The following is a 15817-nucleotide window of genomic DNA, read 5'->3' on the forward strand; positions in this document are numbered from 1 at the left end:
CCATAAATACAAAATCAGACATTAACACTTCAGCATGGAATCACTGCTCAAAGCGAAAATGAAGGTATTTTACATGAATTAATCTATTTAGTTTTTGATCTTATTTGAAAAGGGAACTGACTATATTGTACTTTGTCATATCATATATTTGTAACCGCCTTAATTCCAATAAGTGATTAATTTGTGCACTTTAAAACACAGCTGAAATGAATAAACAGATAAAAGAATTTATTCCGGCTCTTGATAACATAGGACCTAAACCATTTTCAACTGATCAAACATGCAAAAGTATTTACTTTAATAAACATGTGACATTGCTTACAGGTATATAGGTATTCCAACTGTATAGAATGACACCTACAGTAAATCTAAAGAGTTTAAAGCGTTTAAAGATTTGCATATTCCCTTCAAACGTATGCATAGACTTATATAGCTCCCATAATATTTTCACAGATCTGATACCGGCAAAACAATAAACCGGAAGACAGACATGACCTACGAACAAACCATTTCTTCCGATTCAGTCACTCTTAATTCCTGTTCGATCCATAGTCTAAGTGACCAGTGTACGGATGCAATATGTGTAAGCACACCCACCCTCAACATATACAGGTGTACATGTGACCAATCAGAAGTTTGTCGCTAAAAGCCGACATGGCGATCACACATTCTATGCAAATAGGCCTATATTTTAGGAACTGCAGGAAATTCCTCTTCGGTCTTCCGTTCCGGTTGGTCTGTATAAAAAGAGCCCTTTTTGTGACCACTGCATAAAAGACATAGACCCACGTCCTGTCCAGATTCATCTGTTGTGTTTGTAGATTCGTGGTCATCTTACTATCTATCAGCATGGTTTCAAGAGTTGCAGTAGCCGTTGGCTTGATGACAGTCGTGTTGTTGTTGTTGTGCGAGGTGGAGTCAAAACCAATGCCACCGATCTACACAAATCCTTCACAAAAAGGTAAATATTATGACAACTGTAACCGTCCACAGGCTACATCACTGCGGCACTATATCATTTCGACGTCCATTCTCCCTAAACCCTTTGATTTTCATTTGGGCCTATATATTGTTCGTCCATATATTTTCTTAGAAAATATTCTACACTGTTTTACTTTTTTTGGACAATATCATCAAATCTCCTTTACCTTACCAGATATAGCTCTGTATCGCAGAACTCTTATATATCTATGGATCAGATCATTTCTAGCTTTTTCTATAGGACCTGTATGTTATATGTGCTCATAAGTTTATAAGGTATATTTTAACTTCTTTCAGAAAGTTTCATCTTTTTACGTACTAAAATCTAACCGCCGGCGATATAAATATATTTGTTTTGAGATATTAATTTTCACTGGAGGTGGTTACAGTTCACTCTGATCAGAAAATCTTTCACTTCTATCATTTTATCATGCATGCATGTCATCTGATTAAATAACTGTACAAGTTTCTGTGAGTTTAATGCGTTGCTGAGGCAGGTTGTCCGCGGTATTTTTACATACAACCCTCGTTATATACAGTGCAAGTTTTCAATAAATACGATTTTTGTTATTTCTTGCCAGGTTTGGGCCGTTCACGTGTAGTGAGATCGTGTTTTGGGAAATGCAAAGGGCTCAAAGGCAAGGACTACAAGCTTTGTTGTTCGTTCGTACTTAACGTGATTGGCAAATAACACCAGTTCAAACAACGCTGGATTTTCGGTAGCATAGACGGACATATATACACACTTGAACTTTTGTTTATTTGTACAGTCTTGCATGATGAAAACCAAGCGTGGAAATAAACATTCCAAACAGTTTTATTATATTATGGTGCAAACAATATTCCGTAATAAATAATAAAACACTTACGAGACTTTATACATTGTAAAAACGTGAATTTTGTGACTAGTAGCAATCTAGTTTTCCTTTGCGTGTTCATAAAGTGAATGAATGTTTTTACACGGGGCGAATAAGACCTTATTTATATTTATTTATTTATATATATTTAAACTTCATTTTAGAGTATGTATGATTGTGAGTATATATAGGCCTTGTTCTCGACTTCGTATTCAGTTTATTTTTACAGTAAAGTTTAATCTCCCATCAACGTCATATCCATGCATTTATGTTGCAATTTAAGATAAATGTTATCTAGACAATAAAAATCGCCCATGCATATATATTTGTGTAAAACTGGTAAGGAAAAGAACTTGTTATTTCAACAGAATAATCATTTGTTCCAGACACCTTGCAGACTATTTTTATGGTATCACCAGACAGAACAGTTCACTTTATTTTAAGGCTCATCTTGATATATGTTTCATTCAGCATATGAATTTGGATGCAAAATCATTAGAAACACTTATTATAAATTTCACCAAGTATTGTTTTATTATTAATTCAGATATTTTTAAAGACAGTTATACTTGATTACTTGAATGGCTATATTTCCACAGATATATATGAATGTTTTATGAATACTAACGTTTTGGTGTCAAAGGAAGACACATCTAATAAACAAGGGAACTAAAAGAATACCAGAACAGGTCGGAGGATTCAAATTATTTCAATATTACTTCTTCTCTTCTACATTTCAAAATGGCGTTGAGATTGTCACCAACCAACCCGTATAATAATTACGAATAAGGAAAAATCACTTGGGGTGGATGGGAGAGGCAGGGAGAAGAAACAGCGAAAACCAGACACATGTACCCAGGCGGCAAATCGAACTTTTATTGCTTGCAGCGGAGTTGAGAAGTATTCCGCACGCAGAACTCCGGGCTTCAAGTTCACTATAGAAGTGGTCCTAGTCTCACCTGAAGGAGTTTCAAATACTCTCGGTTTCAAAAAATCTTGGTTATTCGGAACACCCTATCTTAAGCTTTCTGATTTATTGTGATTCTAGTGTGTTCGTGGGGCCGTATCTAACATTTTGAATGGCTCAAAGCATTCGGCGTCATCTGTGGGGAACGAGAAATCGGAGCCCTCCCACGGGGTAACAGTTGACATTCCGTCTGTGACCAGGGTCATTCTGGATAATCTGGGGTGTTTCCCTCATTATCCACGTTGGGTGTTGGGCATTCGTGAGAAACCTTATCTCTTCCTGGACCGCCCAGTTTTACTAATTTTAGAACGACAGGCTTCCCCGGTAACCAGTTTTTTTTGGAAACTACTTCAAACACTTAATGCCGAATCACAGGAAATGATAAAACTGTTCCGTTCTATGTAAACCGTGAGTATCCGGTATTAAAGTATTTGGGTTTAGTTGAACTGGGGCTTTATATTATTGTGCCGGTGAGGAGAAACACGTGTAGAGACGTTTAGAGACCGTGGATGAATGTCCTAGTGATAATTATATGATTACTGGGAAAGCTGAGCTCCCAGCTCCCTCACACAATATAGCCTAACATGTGCTCTCAGCATGCCTTGTGACATGTAGGATAAAGTATTCTTGCTAAGCGATTTTTGGTTGTAGCCTACATGTACAACTGGCATCTAGAAACTCATACGGTCAAATCATGAACAGGGGCGCCCTAGCACCACAAGCCTATCTATATTTTATATAAATATAGGCTTGTTTAAATGTGTCCAGAGAGAGTATTGATCGCATGTTGAATGTAACACCGGCCCGGATAGCACAGTTGGTAGAGCGTCCGCTTCGCGAGCGGTAGATCCAGGATCAATCCTTGATCGAGTTACACCTAAGACTTTAAAAGAGGAAGTTGTAACTTCCTCGCTTGGCGTTCAGCGTGAAGGGGATAGTGCAACGACTGGTTGACCCGTATCAGTATAATGGCTCGGGCGGGGCGGCTTACTTGCCTTCGTTAAGTCGTCTCAGTGAAGCAGCACTAAATAAAAGAGCGGTGGAAATCCGTCCTGCAACAAGGAGGCACATTACACTTACATGCACCCTAATGATTCCTTCGTCGTCATATGACTGAAAAATTGTTGAGTACGACGTTAAACCCCAAGCACTCACTCACTCACTTGAATGTAACGAAATATTTCTGTCAAAGTACTCTCTTCATTTCTGAAACACTAAATGAATCATTATATACTGAACTTTAAATGAAATTTAATAGTTCATAGCATTAGCCACTAATTCGGATGTCCAAATTCCACAATGTGTATGTATGTTACACATTTATAGCCTGTTTCAGAGTAGAACATCGTGATCTGTCGGCTAGAGACAGGCGATGCACAACGAGCGCGAAGCATGAAACATGTAATACTGAGGAACTGGTAAAAAACCTTCCCGCCTGCACCAAGACGGCCCACATCTGTGAACTCATTGGTTTTTTCCTTAATTACGTCTGTGTAGGCGTGCTCGTAAAAAATACATGAAGTACGCACGCACTGCAACGTCGTAGAGGAAAACGATGCGTTTTACTGTCATTTGGACCGTCTCTGTGGTTCGTCCTAGAGTCTCCCAATGATTTGTTATACGGATAACACATCACTCAATACTTTATCTACGTTTCCATGCGTAAACAGATTTTTGGTCACTTGTCAGACAGAATGACTGTCAAAACAGCGACTCTCAAAGCAGACGGCAGATGTGACGTAATACCACACAAAGGGGAGACTACCTAAGACGCGACCAATAATAAATGTGATGTAGCACGTTTAGCGAGCTACATTGCATTTGTGACTTTAAAACATGGTGCACAAAGAATGAAACGTCACGCTCACAAAGTATTATCTCACGTTTACGAGGCAATATCCAACGATCATGTGCGTTTATTCCACAATAGTTATCTCCCTTCGAGATCTCTCTGGCGTCTGCTTGTTTGTAAAGTAAACAACCAGACGATGGTTATCCAGGCTCATCGTGATGACATCACATTGAAGACAGTACGACGTTACAATAGAAACTGATACATTGTAACGGTGTAGAGGTTACGTTATAATCCATTCTTGACATAACAGTGCTCGAGGTCTTGATATCCATCTCATAGGATTAAACAATATGCAGCCCCCTCATTATAATACAGACATCCTTTTTTGTTCTGTAGGACGAAGTTCGCTGGCGCTTTTTATAGCCTAGATATACGTGAATGCATGCATGTTGCTTTTTCTTCAAATTTCCTATACTAGTAAATGATTTCACCTTCGCGGAAGTGTCAGCTGATACCAGCTTTTAAACTTCAACCAACATCTTATATTTATATGGGTTTACCCAAGAGTGGATTGTCTCCCTTTAGTGAGTAATGCATTTGAAGTTGAATGGTACACAGTTAGTTCTCTTTGTTTGCTCTCTTATGCATAGAGGTGAGATGTGAAATCACTGATGTGAAACCACGATGTCGGTCTTTTAATCAATGTTATGTTGATGTTTTGAGAGATTTCCTAACCATGAAAGATCAAAACAACTCTTGCTGTGTACCAGATCGTGATAAAACATTATGTTTTCAGTTCAGTGATAATGTCAAGGACACTGCGTTGCGCAGGTATCTCACACAAATATTTGCTTTAGTCCATGTACAACCTTTCTTGACCTGAGACAACAGGCTGTACGTTGGACAGAGGAAGAAAACGACAAGGTTCAAATCGCATGTTAATGAAACAGCAGACATTCAAAAAGTTGAAGATCCAGTTACATGCCTGACAACTGTAGTTGAACAGCAACAAGAACAGACTGCAGATTTAAACCAGTCTGTGCAACAAATTAGAGCTCAAGAACCAAGTCAACGGGGTTGAGGCAGGGGAAGATCGAAATTTGGCGAATGGCATTGTTATCAGTACCATGAGCGAGGTCACTTGAAGAGGGATTGCTGTAAGCTAAAGGATCGTGCCATCAAACAACCAGATAATGCTGTGACGGATTTTACAGAACCCAAATACGTGTCTCGGCTGAATGCAAGGATCGGTTGGGTCAATGTGAACTGTTTAATGGACTCTGGTTCTATTGTGTCAAACATAAGTGGATCTCTTTTTGAGGAGAAAGTACAGGATGTTAAACAGACGCCACAAACTGCCAACTGGTTGACTCTGCATGCAGCAAATGGATGGACGTCCCTTACTGTGGATACCTGGAACTTGAATTGGAGATTAATGGACATTTTATCTCAAACCGTGACGTCCTTGTTGTGAGAGGCAATGAAAACAATCAAACTACACCAGGATTAATTAGAATGAAAATTCTTTGTCAGCCCCCAGGAAATCTTTAGGGTATCTAAGTGTACAGAACAAATAAGTTCTTGACGTCGATCGTGCTCCTGAAAAAGCAGTTGTTCCAGCAAACTCGATGAGGGTTATTGCAGTGACAGGGAACCGGGATACAGTACAGGGACATGTTGTTGTTGAATGCTTAAGATGAAATCATCCCCATCTGCCAACAGGACTACTTGGAAACAACACCCTCACTAACTGTGAAGGGAAAGGTCCTCTCTTGGTCAAGGTCGTTAATGCCAGCACCCAGGATGCTATCCTTCCACAGGGGATGAAGTTAGGTCTTATTCATCAAGTAGCTTGTGTCTCGGACTAAACGCAGTATTTTTTCGACGATTCAAGAGATGCAGAAGTTGTCATCCAGAAAACCCTAACAGCAAACTGCAGAGAAAACAAACAACTGTTTGCCGGTAAAAGTTGACGGGAAACCCCCAGTGTTCATACTGAGAACGTGATCAGATAACAGAATTTTTCAAGGCTAACTAGGATGTTTTTGCTACTTCAGATGCTGACCATGGCTATACTGAACTTGTCACCCAGAGTTGTTAGCAAGAGGAGGCATCCATTCTAGTTACAGTCCATACCCCTCTCCGATCTTCGTCGTGAAAAGAAAGATGGATCGATCAGACTGTGCGTGGATTACAGAAAGCTAAACTTAAAGACCAGGAAAGATGCGTATACTATGTCAGACATAGAGCAGTCATTTTCTACACTTTCCGGTGCCAAGTATTTTTCTACCATGGACCTCACTTCTGCTTACAATCAGATAGGAATGCACCCGGGCTCCATAGAGAAGACAGCATTTACAACTAAAATGGGTCACTATGAGTACACCCGCATGCCCTTTGGATTATCCAACGCTCTAGCGAAGTTCCAACGTCTGATGCAACAATGTCTTGATGAACAGTTGTGAGTATCATTGTATATTTAGATGACATGACTGAGTTTTCGGCGACGTTAGAAGAACATTTGCAGGATGTTGGGTCTGTCTTTCGGAAGCTCAGAGGACTACATTTGCGGTTGAAACCAAGCAAGTGCAAGTTCTTCCGACACAAAGTTCTGTCTTGGGACACGTAATATCTGCTGATGGAATTGTCACAGACCCGGATAAGGTGACTACTGGCAGAGACTGACCGACACCCGCAACTGTAAAGCGGCTTCGGTTATTCCTCGGTTTGGCGACTTACTACCGCAGATTTGTGAAGAAGCTTGCCGATAACATTGCCCCACTTCACACTCTTGTGGCAACCACATTTAAAGGTAAACTTCATTGGCTCCCAGAACATGAGAGTGCCTTCCAATATCTAAAAGAATCCCTCATATTTGCGCCTGTCCTTGGATTTGCAGATTTCACCAAGCCATTCCAACTTGAGACTGATGCCAGTTTGAACAGATTAGGGGCTGTACTTTCTCAGGGACAAGATGGCAAAGTAAGAGTAATAGCGTAGCTGGCAGAAAAGGACAATACCACCTACAGCTCCATGCGTCTGGAACTTTTGGCGTTGAAACCGGCGGTTGCAGAAAAAAGATTACCTGATGGGGCAGCACTTCGTCGTGTACACGGTCAACAATCCGCTTAGTCACCTAAGCACAGCTCGTCTTGTGGCAACAGAACAGCGTTGGGTATCCCATCTGGCCAACTTCTCTTTGATATAAAGTATCGTCGCGGGAAGCAGAACCAAAATGCAGACAGCCTCTCTAGAAGACCCGGTATTTTGGAAAAGCCAGAAGAGATCGAACACATTCTGTCTATCTCGGCTGGTGTGACTCCTATACTAGTAGAATTGTACGCTGTCAACAAGTCTAAACGTACTCCCACGTCGCAAAGTACAGTGGCATGCCGGCTATGCATCATCTCGGTACCATCTTTGTCCGGCAAAGACTTGGCTCAACATCAGCAATCAGATTCGTCGATTGCGGCATCCTCACATGCATCCAGGAAGGTAAGTGCCCTGATCAGAAATAACCGAGTAGCACTGAGACAAGCTCATTTTGAGTCAGTGTCAGAGGCTCTCCATCGACAGAAACGGAATTCTAAGTAGAACGTTGACAAACACCACTGGTACTGAAATACTTCAAGTGGAGCTTCCGTCTTCTCTGCGAGAAACAGTTCTTATGGGTGTACACGATCAAACAGAACACCAAGAAATCGATAGGACACTGCCTCTTGCACGCTAGAGGATATACTGGCCAAAGATGTACGCTGATGTGCAGGAGTTCTGTCAGAGGTGACACCGCTGTACAGTAGCCACACTACCGCAGAAAGGCATGATGCCGATGGGTGCGATTCAGGCCAACAGACCGCTGGGCACACTGGCAGTGAATTTCGCAATGCTGGAGAAAAGCTCTAATGGTCGTGAAAATGTATTAGTCCTAATTGACGTATTTACCCCAAGGCAATTCCAACAAGAGACGAAACAGCTGTTACTGTTGCAAAGGTACCAAACAGAGGTTTTCCAGGTTTTGGCATCCCGCAAAGAATACACTCTGATCAGGGCAGAAACTTTGAGAGTCAGATTATTGACAGTTGTGTAAATTCCATGGCATCAAAAAGACACGTACCACACCTTATCCCCTAATTGGTATCGGCCAATGTGAAAGGTACAACAGAACTTTACACGATCTGTTAAGGATACTTCCACCAGAAAAGAAACAGACCACCATCTCAGAGCTTACCAATGTCTAAAATGTTACAGCTCACTCAACTACCTGTTTCTCTCCTTATTATCTGTTGTTCGGCAGAGATCTCAGATTCCCCATAGACTTCATTCTAAGAAACGACGTTGAGCAGTCAGATGAGGATGTGGATATCCCGGATTGGCTCGAGCAACATCAGCGGAACTTGCGGTCTTCTTGGGACAAGGCTGGAGAACTGATGAGAGCTAGAGCATAGTAACGTTGAACCCTTTTCCGTAGGACAGAGAGTTGTACTTCGGAATCATGCTGTGGTCGGAATAAGATTCAGGATAAGTGGAGACCTGAGGTATATGATAAGTGGATACCTGAGGTATATACAGTGACAGACCGTGATGGAGCCGTAGTAACTACTGAACCTGCTGATGGTTCAGGTCCTAAAAAGAAGGTACATAGATCTGAGTTTAGACTATGTCAGTTTTACAGTCCGAAGAAGCCTAGGAATATCTCACGTGCGGTCATCCCTGTAAGGTCTGTTGAACATTCCTCAGACAGTCAGGATAAAGCTGATGTTGGTCTAATGGTTGAGATTCTAGGCGATGGTGAACAGCTTGAGATTCCTATTACTGGGGCAACTGAGCAGGGTCTTGGATCCCCTAGTGTATCCAGCGCGGATGAATCTGACTCAGAAGAGACCATGCTTCGAAAATCTACAAGGGTAACAGTAGGTAGAAACTGCAAGCCTTATCATGAGTCTCGGTCTACCGTTCTTGAAGTTGATACCAATAAGAACTCTGCTACAGCTGTCACAAACTGCAATTCCATCTAAAAACAAATCCTACCAGGAAGCTGTCATGGAGTCATCAGTCTGAATAATGCATGAAGCCAGGAAACTATTGAATCCGAATTCTTCTGCGTAGTGTTACTGTTTTTATTCAAGTTTATATACTTCAGGGTCTTATAATATTACTTTTAAAAGTAATTATATTTGAACAACCATATGACAATTACAGTGTATATATATATATATATATATATATATATATATATATATATATATATATATATATATATATATATATATATATATTACTTGGTTACTATGGTAAACACTTTTACAGGCTTGTGCTTTGTTTGTTTTTTTACACAAACCTATGTTTACTGGAATATTTGTTTGGGTATGTTTACGATAATAACCACATCACTTTAATTGCAAATCATAATGTTTCTGAATATACATCAGGAGAAGAAATATGTTTATAAACGAAACACTTATTTTTAGTGTATATATCATGTTTTATCAGCTGAAAATTGCATATAGCTTAGGTCATATTACCAAGAGTGAGAATAAATTCTTATAGGTCTATTTATTTACTTATTTATCTATTGACGTGTTTATTTATTTTAGCTATGTTTTGAAGTGCCTACATTTAGTATTTGTTGGAATTAAGGCGGTGAAGATTGCAGTGAGGATTCCCGGGGAAAAAGAACTAAAAACACAAATATTAACTGTCAAAATAAAGCTGTGTTTGGGAGAAGGTATGATAAAGTATAAAGTAGGTACTGGGCAATTTAAATAAGTAGAATATGTAGATTAATTAACGTAAAATTCCTAGTTTCTCTCCATTTTTTTTAAATATGGAGCAGTGGTTTCATGAAGGCCAAATAGTGTTAATGTCTGACTTAAATGAGAAAGCAAATTTTAAAAATATACTCTCCCTCAATTTTGCAAAATTGTAGCGGTATCATTTTTTGTCGAATATATTTAAATGTGTGTAAAATGATTACGTAAGTAGCTTACTCTTTAGAATTTTGTTTGATGATTATACGTTTCACGTCAAGCTTATGAAAGAGACATCCACTAAAAAGTAGTCGCAAACTCCTGTTGCAACAGTTTAGTATCTTGGACGCAACAAGATATTATTGACTCGCCAAATTAAATAAATTTATTTATTTATTTGATTGGTGTTTTAGGCCGTACGCAAGAATATTTCACTTATACGACAGCGGCCAGCATTATGGTGGGAGGAAACCGGGCAGAGCCCGCGGGAAACACACGACCATCCGCAGATTGCTGACAGACCTTCCCAGGTGCTGCCGGAGAGGAAACCAGTATGAGCTGGACTTGAACTCACAGCATCCGCATTGGTGAGAAACTTCTGGGTCATTACGCTGCGCTAGCGCGCTAACCAACTGAGCCACGGAGGCCCCCCAAATTAAATAAACATCTTTAAGCTAAACAGACATGGTTATATTATAATGCAGATTCCTTCCTATGCCATCTTTGTTGTTACACCCATGTCAGTACAGGCACCGCCATTGTTTTCATGTAATTATATTAGTGTCACTCATGAAACTTGGTCTGAGTGTAATAAAGTTTGACTCTTGAGGTGGATATGACGCCACTTTCCTGTAAGTCTCATTTTAAGGATACATACTTGTACATTAACCTTGGCCATCTAAAAGTAAAACTGGTGCATGGCAAATACTATATATATACATGTACCCTACATACTAGGATATAAGTGCAGGATGCATGTTTTTGTAATCCATAGACGGCTACACCTTATATGTATATACGTAAAACAAACTTGTTAACGTACAGAGATGAAGCATATAGCTAATTAGTTTCTCTTTTCATTTTGGGACGTATTTTAGAATTACCATTCCAATTTATTGAAAATTTCCGCCAGAACTCACAGTTTTTTGAAAGTGACGTCAGAGGAGAATCGGGGTCACTATAGCCACAAGGAACATGTCCAGGTAAAGGGCCTCTAGACTATATATAGGCTTGGTTCTCCACACATGCCTCCATTGTTCTTTAACTAATACATAGTTGGTTAGACAGTGTGAGTTGAGCGCTGTCAGCTGATAAGACCATAGAAACACAGACCGTCGAAACACAGACATTCATGCATGTACCAGTCGTCGACCATAATGGGCGTTCACAGTCAATAATCGTAAGGTAATTTTCCAAAACATCATTCAACACAAAACACTACAGGACTAAGAAAACACATAAACATGTAGTTAGAAATTAAGACAAAATTATGTAGAAAGAAGCAGTCAACAATTTTCAGTGATGATGGGAAGACACACGGAACGTTCTTGGCGAAAAGATGTGTTCAAATCCTGTACTATACGCCAGTTCATTTAGAGTTGTTCATCAAAATATGTTAGTAGATTGTGCTTTGATTGCAACTGTTCGTATATCCAACGTGAAAATCTCACTCAACATTCATAGCGAATATACACATCCTAGCCACGTGTTAAGTGGAATAAGCGCTTATAAAGCAGAGCCCAAGAGGTTTAAGACATTTTAACTCCTAAGATTAAGACTTGGGAGGCTTTTGTGTACCCATGCATCCTGGAAGATGTCACGCACTCAATAGAAAGTAGTAAAGCAATGTGTCTGATGGCTCCTTTAAAATTCAAACATTCATTTTATGTTTTCTTCTTCAAACAGTACATTAAATTCTGTTTCAGGAAGTATTTGCAAAAGTAGTTATATTAGCAAACAGCTGATGAATTGCCGAAAGAAATTCAGAAGTTTTGAGTGAGTTCAGATAAATGCAAAAATGAATTGCATTTGACTCCTAAGTAAACACCTTGGGCCTATATTTTCGAAAAAATCTCATTTAAAGGTATTGGAAGCGGAAACCCTTCACTGGTCTAAACCGTACTTCCGACGAGATAACACGCAAATGAGCAGCACAAAGATTCCCACATTGCAATGTTCGCTTATAGATCGCACATGTAAACAATATAAAATATTAAAAGCGATTTACACGTATAGTAAACCAAATAGGATCTTTTCTTTTAGTGACAATGTCGTCGTTGTATCAGTGAATTATTCTTCAGTACGGCTCAAAACACCAATCAAGTAAATCTATTGATAATGCATTGGAAAATATTCGTAATTCCCAACGATCTGTCTGATAGAACTAAAGTTGCGTGGTAGGTTGCATAAAGACAACAACAGAACTCGGACATCCAGGCACTTCACTCTTAAGCAAATCTCGAGGTGAAAGGTAACATGGGAAGGCATGGGGAAATTAACAACATTGGGCGATATTCAGGGAAGTGCGGCTGATAATAACCAGAAATTATGGTATGTAAGACAGCAGAACAACTTTATTGATGAAACTTTGAAATTGTTGGCGAGAGGACAAAATTAAGGTGTCAGGTAGTGAAGAGGCAGCGAGTGACGTCCCCTTGACGTTGCTAGCTGAAAGCATAGGAAGGTCCAGATTTTGACGGCCAACCTATGTCAAGATTTTTATGGCTGCTTTCTCACAGGCTGGCAAGGCAGACACCAAAGCCTATTGACCACGGAATGGTTGGGGCTGAGATATAGCGCTAAACGTTAAAACAAAAGAACACATTTATAGAAACTATACTGTACATGAAAGAGATATACAAATTGTGTGGAATTCTGTTTTTGTCGTTTTCGTAAGATTTCGTCAGCGAGAACAAAGGTTTGGAACGCCCTTTACGGACTACGAGTGGTATACGAATGTCGGAAATGACGCTTATATTTAAACATCATCATTTTAGTTCAGTTAGTTAAAGAGACATATTGTCTACGGTGAAAAAATTGTGCTGTTATTGCGCTTGGGGTTTAACGTCGTACTCAACAAATTTTTCAGTCATATAACGGCGAAGGAATCTTTAGGGTGCATGTAATGTGCCTCCTTTGTAGCAGGACGGATTTCCACCGCTCTTTTATTTTAGTGCTGCTTCACTGGGACGCCTTACCGAAGGCAAGTAAGCCGCCCCGCCCGAGCCATTATACTCATACAGGTCAACCAGTCGTTGCAGTATCCCATTCAAGCTGAACGCCAAGCGAAGAAGTTACAACTTTCTCTTTTAAGGTCTTGGGTGTGACTCGACCTAGCGGACGCTCTACCAACTGTGCTATCGGGGCCGTTCTGTTATTTTAGACGTCATCTACATAAAAGATGAGACTTTCAGATTTATCAGACTTTAATCCGGGGTTTCCCTTCGACCATCAACTCATTCACGTCGCTATATTAAGAAATATGTGCTGTAATTATGCGGCCTACTATGTAACTTCAGTTTTACCCTACAGATCTTTGGCAATTGCAAATACTTTATGATACATTTTCATTGGAGATGAAGATCGTATTTGGTTTATTACACTTACAATTTGCTTTCAGTCTATTTTATTGTTTACATGTGTGATCCATTGGCAAACATTGCATTAAGGAAATCTTTGCCCTGCCTTATTTACATCTCGTGGGTTTAGACCAGTGACGGATTTTCCCTTCTAATTTTCTTAATTGATGTTTTTCGGCAAATATAGGCTTAGGAGGTTTTGTTAGCGGTCGATTACAGCTCATTTTTTGTTTTTATCTGAGCCATTTCAAAAATTCCGAATTTCTGTCGGCGGTACGTCCCTTATACTGTTTATGATACGTGGCCTTTCAACGTCATTTCACGAGACTGTGTACGTGTTTTTTCTCAGTTACTTGAGGACAAGGTACAATTAGATCCACATGACACAGAACTGGTTCGCTATATATATATATATATATATATATATATATATATATATATATATATATATATATATATATATATATATATTGTATGTAAGTAGACCTAGTAAATTTGCGCTTGAATATGTACATAGGGTCTTTCGACGTGCTCATGGGCGTATACAGCTCCCATGATATTTTGAGATAGGCTTTAACATTAATTGACAGGAAGAAAGACGATTACATCACTTGCCAACAAACCCCGAGTTTATCAACGCATTGTACGCCGACGCCCTGCATACGATCTACTCTCCAACAATCCCTATCCGCGCGTTGGCAGACGGGAACTATTTTCGGTGTTGAGCAAAGAGCGTGGAGTCCAGCCGTTTTCACTGCTGGAGAGTACGCGACATTGTCTTGTGTAACACAGCAGCGATTTACACGAGGCGTTACGGTGATATTAATAAACAGGAAGAGAGACGAATACATGACTTACGAACAAGCCATTTCTTCCGATTAAGTCACTCTAAATTCTTGTTAAATCTGTAGTCTAAGTGACCAGGATATACATGAAATGTAAAGTTTTACTAAAAAGTCACAAAATCGGAATTTTGTTGTCTACTCAAAAACTGACATGCCGTTACAACATTCTGTCAAAATACTAGTCTATTTTGGGGAATTCAGGAAAATTCTTTTTGGTCTTTTCCGTTACAGTTAGTCTGTGTAAAAAGAATCCCGTTTTGTGACTACTGCATAAAAAGACATAGAACCAGATCCTGTCCAGATTCATCTATCGCGTTTGTAGATTCGTAGTCATCCTACTATCTTTCACCACGATTTCAAGAGTTGCAGTAGCCGTTGGCGTGATTACAGTCGTGTTGTTGTTGTTATGTGAGGTAGGGTCAAAACCAATGCCACCGATCTACACAAATCCTTCTGAGCCCACAGGTAAATATTGACAACTGTGACCGTCAACAGGCTACGCCACTGCGACACCATATCATTTGGAAAGTCCATTAATTCTCCCTAAACCCTTTGATTTTCATTTTGTCTTTTTTTTATATATATATAAATATATTTTTCGGCAATATATTTTCTTGGAGAAAACTGTTCTGTTTACGGTTTGCTTAGCAACGAATGATTTTATTTATCACATTTCCTTTTTCGAAAATAAGATGAAATAAGCTCTACCTTAACTGAAATAAACCTATACCGCAGATTTTTTGGCATATACACCTATGAATCAAATCCTAAAACCAATATTTGTTTTGAGATATTAATTTTCTTTCACAATGAAGAAGGCTTCAGTTTACTCTTATCAAAAAAATTTGTCAAATATCGGTACAAGTAGTCTTTCGTTCAGAACAGTTCATTTCTACTATTCATTTTATCATTCATGCATGACGCCTGATTAAATAACTATATAAGTTTCTGTTAGACTTAATGCGTTAGTGAGGCAAGGTATGGATCGACGACCAACTGTTGTCACCTGTGTTATTTTGTACACGTATAACCCTGGCTATTTAGAGT

The sequence above is a fragment of the Liolophura sinensis genome, chromosome 9 (assembly GCF_032854445.1).
Source record: "Liolophura sinensis isolate JHLJ2023 chromosome 9, CUHK_Ljap_v2, whole genome shotgun sequence".
Taxonomy (NCBI): domain Eukaryota; kingdom Metazoa; phylum Mollusca; class Polyplacophora; order Chitonida; family Chitonidae; genus Liolophura; species Liolophura sinensis.